Raw genomic sequence first — 8,705 nt, 5'->3', positions numbered from 1 at the left:
CACCCCACAACGTTCCTTCACTTCTTCATTCGTCAACCTGTCCCTCCATGTCACTCCACATGCTCCTCTCAAGTAACTCATTTCCACTGCTCTCACTCTTGACTTGTTCCCCTCTTGCAAAGTCCACGCCTCGCTCCATACGTCAGGGTAGGGATCACAATACTATCATGCAGTGACTTCTTAACTTCCATACTCACCTCCCTATTTCTCATCACTGCTTTCAGTGAACCAACAACCTTCCTTCCCTGCTGTACCCTTTCACGCACTTCATTTCCCAAAGTTCCATCCTTACTCATCACACTACCCAAGTACTTGAATGCACTCACACTCTCCATATCCTCACCATCCAACCTCACTGCACACTCTGTGACTTCATTCCTCTCAAACACCATAACTTTACTTTTGTGTACATCAACTTTCAGCTTCCTCCTCCTATACACTGTCCCAAATTCATTCACCAAACCTTGCAACTCCCATTCATCTTCACACTACAGTACTGTATCATCAGCAAACAGCAACACCGGAATCTTCCAAATCTCACCCTCATTCATTAGAGCCACCCCCACATCCACTGCCCTACCCTGCATCTCCTTTACAACCCCATCCATGTATATATTAAACAGCCATGGAGACATCACACAACCCTGTTTCAGTCCCATATTGAGATCAAAGAACTTACTTAGCTCACCATCCACTCGCACCGTAGCCCTAGCTCCATCGTACATACACTTCACAGCATTCAACAATTTCCCATCCATTCCATATATTCTTGATACCTTCCACATACCTTGCCTATCCGTTCTGTCATAAGCTTTCTACAAGTTCATGAAGGCAGCATACACTTTCTTTCCGTTCTCTAGATACTTCTCCAATAAACATCTTAGAACAAATATCTGATCTACACACCCTTTTCCCATCCTAAATCCTCCTTGTTCTTTTCCAACTAGCTCCTCTGTCATATGCCTAACCCTATCAATGAGTATTCTACCATACATTTTACCAGTCACACTAAGAAGGCAAATACCCCTATGGTTACAACATACTTCTATCTCCCCTTTTCCTTTATATAAATGAACAATTATACATGGTTTCCAGTCCTCTGTAACCCTTCCCTCTTCCCATGCCAATCTACACAACTTCCATATCCACTCCACAACAATCTCACCCCCATACCTCAGCATTTCACCACACACTCCATCAATTCCTGGGGCCTTTCCCAACTTGATCTTCTTCATTACTTCCACTACTTCCGTCCTACTGATCTCTTCCTCCCTCCTCTCATCTCTTCTTCTCCCAGCCATTCCCCAACCACTTATACTTGCACTACTGTCATTCTCTACATTCAACAAATCCTCAAAGTGCTCCTTCCATCTCCCCAAATTCTATCTCTTCTCCACCAACAATCTATTATTCCTATCTTTCACTCCCCTACTATTTCCCCTTTCACACTGCCTTACTTTCTTTACCTCCTTCCTAAACTATTTCTTACTCTCCCTCCATTTCACACTCAGATTCCTCCCAAACTCTTCATCCACTTTCTTCTTACTCTCCTTCATCAATCTCTTCACCTCCCTTCTCCTACTCACATATACCTCTCTCTTCTCTCTCTCATCTTCTCCCTTACCTCTACTCGCTAACCATTCACTATATGCCTTTCTTTTGTTCCACAGCTCGTCTCACCTCATCATTCCACCATGCTGTCCCTTGCACACTCTTGCGGGAAGAGGGGGAGGCTGAAGCCGTCTTATCAAGTTTTGATCTTTTCATCACACACACACACACACACACACACACACACACATACACACACACACACACACACACATATAGGGAAAAACCAAACATTAAACGATCTGAACAAATACTGTGAGCCTTTTGCCGTCAGATCGTCCACTGTTCGTCTGTCATCATAACAGTAAAATCCTTAATGGGAAAAATCACTTCAGTGGGAAAACCAATAAAACTCTATTCACCGTAAGTATCAGAGCAGATTTTATTTTCACCAAATACACTCTTTTGTGGCCATTTATATACCATGGATATCAGTATAAAAATTATCATACGCGGAAGATAAAACTCTGACGGCATGGTTTGTGTGTGTGTGTGTGTGTGTGTGTGTGTGTGTGTGTGTGTGTGTGTGTGTGTGTGTGTGTGTGTGTGTGTGTGTGTGTACACAGAGACAGACAGACAGACAGACAGACAGACAGACAGACAGACAGAAAGACAGACAGACAGACAGAGACGGTGACGAAGAAAGAGAGAGGAGAAGGAGGGAGGGAGGTAGTGTGTGTGTGCGTGTGTGTGTGTGTGTGTGTGTGTGTGTGTGTGTGTGTGTGTGTGTGAACAGAGAGAAAGAGAGAGAGAGAGTGAGAAGCAGTGTGTGTGTGTGTGTGTGTGTGTGTGTGTGTGTGTGTGTGTGTGTGTGTGTGTGTGTGTGTGTGTGTGTGTGTGTGTGTGTGTAATAATAATAATAATAATAATAAAAATAATTGGTTTATTGGGTTAGCAGTGATACACTGACAATGTACATGGGGTTCACTTAACATAGTTTAAGCAAAATCTAGGACTAGGCTGAGTTAATCATGTGCACAATGGATGGAATGGCGCTGTTCTTGTAGCGGTCAGTCCTCGGCGCTCTGATCGGCACAAGCTTGTTAATGTGCCTTGTAGTGCAGCGTGGTGGGGGAGCGTCAGGTGGGAGGAAGTGTCGGTGACGAGGGTGACATAATAGCCCCCTCCCAAACTTCCTCAGTGCCTCCCGATGCCTCTCGGAAAGCCTTGGCAGGCTCAAGGTAGTCAGGGCGTTGTCGTAGCCGTCATAGGCAGGGCCCAGGATGATCTTGCACCCTCTTTTCTGTGTCCTCTTGAGCTGCCGCTGTTGTGTGAGGGTGAGCGAGGAGGACCACGCTGGGGAGGCGTACATGAGGGTAGGGAGTATGAAAGCAGTATAAACTTCACGTAGCTTCTTTGCTGGCGTTCTCAGTGACTTGAGTCTAAGCAGCATGTACAGTTTATATGAGGCTGTCCTCACTATGTTGATGACATGTTGCTTCCAACTCAGCCGGTCATCCACCGTTACACCGAGCAGTCTAGTGGACTGGACCAATTGGAGGGGATGGGAGCCCACTGACAGCTGGGGACGAGCCACGGCCTGTGAGGAGGTACAGAAGTGCATCACCACGGTCTTGGTGTGGTTGATTGTCACTTTGTTCTCCTCAGTCCACTTCTTGAGTCTGTCCAGGGTGGACTGGATTGGCAAGTATTCTGGCTGCCTGATGTTGATGGGAATGCCAACGGTACCGTCGTCAACATACTTCTACCTATGCGGGGTGTCCGTGAGGGCATCGTTGATGAGGATGAGGAAGCACAGTGGGCCCATCTTGGTACCCTGGGGAACCCCACAGGTCAGGGGGAGGAGGCAGGAGATCGACCCCTGATACCTGACGGCCTGATGTCGCCCGGTTAGAAAGTCAGCCAGCCACGCTGTCAGCTGTGGATGGAGTCCCCAGTCATATGGCCTTGTTGATGACAACAGTGTGGTCAACAAGTTCAAATGCCTTTCTAAAGTCAACAAAAGCGACAGCCAGAGAGGTGTTGCGTTTGTCCAGGTGGCTGTGCAGAAAGTCAAGAAAACTGACAAGGCAATGAGTAGTGGAGGAGGACTTCATGTTACCAAATTGTTGTATATCTATTGAGTTTTTAATTTTATCAATGACAAGTCGAAAACAAAATCCTCGCAAATAAGGCTCGGGATAGGGGTAATGGCAATTGGTCTGAGGTCACTCAGTGACTGTGGGCTATGGATTTTGGGGATGGGTGTTACATAGGAAATTTTCCAGTCACTGGGGCAGGAGTCTTGAGATAATGAGGCATTAATTATGGAAGACAGAGGGAGAGCAAGTTCTGGGGCAAATTCTTTGTAAATTTTGATTGGCAGGTCAGAAGGTGTAGTAGATCTGTAATGCCTCAGTTTCTTCAATTTTGTAGCTACATTGGCCACCTGGACAGAGTAGGATGGTGAGAGGGAAGGGAGGTAGGCAGGTAGGAGAGAAGGGTCGAGAGGGGGCAGACTCTGACAGATAGAGGCAAAGTGATTGTTAATCTCTCGAGCTGCTAGGTCAGGTGATACAGTCAGCGCACATTGACGTGTCCGAACGAAAAAAAACTCGCGCTGCCTAAATAAAATCATTATAACAACCAAACTACAGCGCATATTGCAACTAACTCTTACTTGAACACTCACCATCTATCTCTTTACTTGTTGATGGGATAACCTTTGCGTCTTCGCACTTCCACAAGACGGTCTGGGATACTATCAGCGAGTTTCATGTGAGTAGTGGGAGGAATGCTACTCCACGCACGACGAAGGGCAATCTCCAATTTCGCCACGGTGGATGTGTCTTCACATCTTAATTTTTCTTTCACAATAGCCCAGAGGTTCTCAAATGGTGAAATATCAGGACTACTGCTTGGCCAATCAGGAATACACTCAACTTCACTTGTGCAGAGCCACTGTTTTACGGCTTTGGCGGTGTGACAAGGAGCCCCATCCTGCTGCAGCACTTCAGCGCCAGTAGCTGCAAAGTATTCGGGCAAATTATTGTCTAGGAGCCGAAGATATGTCTCCGTTGACAGTCTGGCCTTTAGGGAGAATTATAAGGTCGGCTGCTCCTCTGTAAGAGAAAGCCCCCATACCATAATAGAGGCAGGATGCTTGACAGTCTTTCTCATGAACTTCAGGTTACAGGGATCAGAATTTCTTCCACGCCACACCTTCTGCCCCTTCGACTCACTAACGCAGAACGTGGATTCATCTGACCACAGAACACGTCTCCAGTCATCCAAAGTCCATAAGGAATATTTCTTTGCAAAAGCAACTCTTTTTTTTACGCTGAATATCGGTAACGAAAGGCTTTTTCCTGGCTGTCAACTTCCGATAACCAAGTTTCTTTCATATGCCGCTCTGAATAGTTCGTACACTCAAGTCCTGAAGCAGAATAGGGTTTTGTTCTTTAAGCTGTGTGGCAGTAAGGGTTGGTTTGTCATCCGACTGACGCCTGATAACTTTTAGGCTGCGCTTGCTGATCTTGGGTGTCCTTCCTCCACCGTGTCTGTGGGAAGGTACCTTCCCTCCTCCAGAGGCCTTGAAATTTGTCACCAATCGGCGCACTGTATGTTTCATTAACACCAGTTTGTTCACTTATTTGACGGCTATTCAAACCACTTTCATGACACTCGATAACTCTTACAAGGTTGTCATGGCTTGTATATGGCTTAGATATCGCTTACATGCCACACTGCCAGCTTAAACACTTAGCGCACGAAAGAAACAGGAGTCAATCTTGGGAGACAATCAACAGTAACATCCAACAAAAATGAGTGTAAATGCAACTGACCGTTATGTCACTCAGTGGGAGGGTATGGGCTGAGGAGTGACGTAAATTGCCAAGTAGTCATTTTTCCCCGGCGATTTTCTTAACTGGCCGCACATTGACTGATATAATTTCAGGAATTTACGTTGCCGCGCTCCCTCCCGGACATGTCAATGTGCGCTGAGGGTAAGTCAGAGGTACAGGGAAGAATAGAAGTTTGCTTTTATAAGCCACAAAGAGCTTTGACTTTACTGAACCACCGAGTGCTGTCTTGGTGTTTGAGGTGATGTAGTTTGTTTGGGTAGTGGGATGACTTGGCTGCCCTGATCTCCCTGATGACCTTGTTCCTCAGGGACCTGAACAGGACGCGGTCAGTGTAATAAGTCCTGTTGCGTTGTTTGATGAGTCGCTTGAGGCGTGGTGTCATCCACGGGGAATCTGATGTATCCACAGAGAAATCTTTGACAGGGAAGAAGTGGTGAAAGGCTTCAGTCGTGGTTGTGGCGTAGTTCCTCCACTTGGTATCTACATCCTCAGCGCCCAAAACTTCCCTCCACTGGTGTTGAATTACCCACCTTCCAAACTCCCTCATGGCAGAGTCCAGCATAGGGCGGTGGTATCGGGTAACTCTTTGCCTTGGTATGGAGGTGTTAGGTGCCGGCGTCCATAGAACGGTAATATGGGTGCTCCGGCCGAGAGGGGGGGGAGGTCGGGGAGGGGAGTACTGCTGGGCCATATCAATGATGATAAGGTCGAGGGTTGTTTGCTCGTGGGTGGGGAAATTCACGATCTGAGTAAGATTTAGCTGGTGTAAAATTTCACTGATGTCCAGGCGATTGAAGTCCCCACATACAACCAACTTTGCAGCAGGAAATCTCACTCGTAGGGCGTCGGCAGTCTCAATAAAGTGATTGGTGAGGAGGTGGGCGGTGAGGGCGCGTGGAGGGTGATACACCACACACACGATGACAGATGCAGTGTGACGGGGACGGAGACGGGGATTTAGCCTAACCCACAAGGCTTCAACTCCCTTGGGAATCTCAACACTGAGGTGTGAGGGATTCAGGTCAGCGTGTGTGTGTGTGTGTGTGTGTGTGTGTGTGTGTGTGTGTGTGTGTGTGTGTGTGTGTGTGTGTTTGTGTGTGTGTGTGTGTCAGTGAATGTTACATCATAATACACACGAACAAACATAGACACAGAAATACTCACACACAACAAACAAAAATCGCACTTTGCCAAACAATGCAGACATAACCACATTTTCAAACTATATACTCATACACAGACACTGTTCAAACACACGTAAACATTTACAAATACATACCCTGCTGAACACAAACTTGATTATATACCCAGGGAGACAGGGTGACATGCACACAGAGACACAGGGCAAGAGAGAGAGAGAGAGAGAGAGAGAGAGTTGAATTTGTTTGAGTGTTTTGGAAAATAAGAGACCATAAGTCGCAGTTCTCTCTCTCTCTCTCTCTCTCTCTCTCGCTACCAGTTTCCTCATCTTTGGTGTGGCTACGTAATAGCTGTTTGCAGCATTATCGTAGCATTTGTTTATTTTCCTACATATTCATACACCTTCTCTGTTTGTGTTTGAGAAAGAGAGAGCAACTTCATGTTGTAAATGGTGGAGGTACGCACCACACAGCCAGTAAAGATAACACAGGACAGCAATTTGACACACACACACACACACACACACACACATATATATATATATATATATATATATATATATATATATATATATATATTGCTCTCAATGAAGCAGTTTTGTATTTACTGCTACTAACTCTGTAGCACGAAAGTAAATTTACAAATCCCTGGAATACAATGCCATTCTCCTGCGTATTGGAAGGTTTGGAGGCCATATTTATTTCTGTCGTGTCACAGAAATGCTGGCAACTCTTTTTAGATGCTTGAAATTCAACGAAACTTTCCCGATTTTGTGAAAGTGGTTGGAAGTGACTGCTGTAGCGGAAGGTAATAATCATCATTATTAACTTTCGTCAGTCAACTTCTGATACTTGTACTTGTTAGCCTTGTGTGCTTAAGTCTTGGATATTTGTATATATTTCATTATGTTTTCTTGATATCTTTTCCTATGCGTTAATCCCTCAGCGCCTCTCAGTTATCATATTTTGCCATATCATCTGTTCCCCCGGAGACATGGCCTAACCATCCCCAGTGCCACTTTTTATGATAAATGTAGTGACAGCAAGGCCCGACCATGAGACAGCAAGACCCGACAATGATCATTTGTATCATGCAGTTTTTATGACAAATTCAGTGAAAACAATATGCTGGTGGAAGAATGTATGTGTAGAAGGTAACTGAAATTTTCTCGCCAGTGTGTTGATGAGAGCTGTGACGTATGACAGTGACTGGGGAAAACTTTTAGCTAAGGATAAACAAGACAGAGTGGTAGAGATGAGGTACAAGAGGGGTGCATGTTTGGAGTTGCCTGAAGAGATTGGTGGATAAATATACGAGTATGTAAATAAAGCCAAGTGGTGGTAGTTCAGTTAGTTAAGCAGAAAAAAATGTATGTGATTTAATCACATGGAGAATGAAAGGCTAACAACGAGAATGAATACAAACTAAGCTGATGGCAGAATGAGAACTAAACTGCAAAGAATGATGTGGAAAGCCAGCCTCTTCACTTCAAGCACTTCGATTTCATTTGATTCTTTTTTGTTGTTGTTGTTGTTTGGACGATTTTGTTCAGCATGGGAGAGATTTGCTGAACTTAAGTGGTTAGATATTGTGCCAATTATCCCCTTAGCTAATTTTCCTAGCCTAAAAAGAAAAAATCGCTCTGTAGTCAACTCAAAGCTTTCACCCGAGTAACCTGTTGAACATACTGGGCATCAACACTCTTGGCTTTCAGTGTTTGTAATTAGAGTGTTAAATCATATTGGCTGGACGGAGTATTACATATCTCGATATGCTTCCTCTCTCTCTCTCTCTCTCTCTCTCTCTCTCTCTCTCTCTCTCTCTCTCTTCTTCTTCTTCTTCTTCTTCTTCTTCTTCTTATTCTTATTCTTATTCTAAGATCTTCTCCTTCTTCTTCTTCTTCTTTATACATTGCTCTCCCTCCCCCCTTTCCTTCACCCACCCACCCCAGTAAGTCATGGTGCCCGGGGGCACACATGGCCAGCGTGTCGCCTCCACCTGACAGTATTTGGTAGCACTGCCGTGGCATCCTTTGGTGGCTCAGTATAGCGCCTTAACTTAATGTATTACCATAAGTAATTGTTACTTGACAGCTTACCTAACCCTCCTCTTTCCTGCTTCCATTAACCCTTTTTACCCCCTTCCTTT

General features: G+C 45.2%; 1 pseudogene; it reads right to left on the bottom strand.

Annotated features, from left to right (window-relative positions):
- Window positions 1–2,566: 2,566 nt before the first annotated feature.
- The window catches only part of LOC145391117 (uncharacterized), a 200,702-nt pseudogene continuing 194,563 nt past the window's right edge, over window positions 2,567–8,705 (bottom strand).

Source organism: Coenobita brevimanus, chromosome 17 (assembly GCF_032717465.1).
Source record: "Coenobita brevimanus isolate Jiangsu-jjx chromosome 17, ASM3271746v2, whole genome shotgun sequence".
NCBI classification, from domain to species: domain Eukaryota; kingdom Metazoa; phylum Arthropoda; class Malacostraca; order Decapoda; family Coenobitidae; genus Coenobita; species Coenobita brevimanus.
Note: the sequence above shows the minus strand (reverse complement) of the source record. Positions and strands in the feature narration are given on the sequence as shown.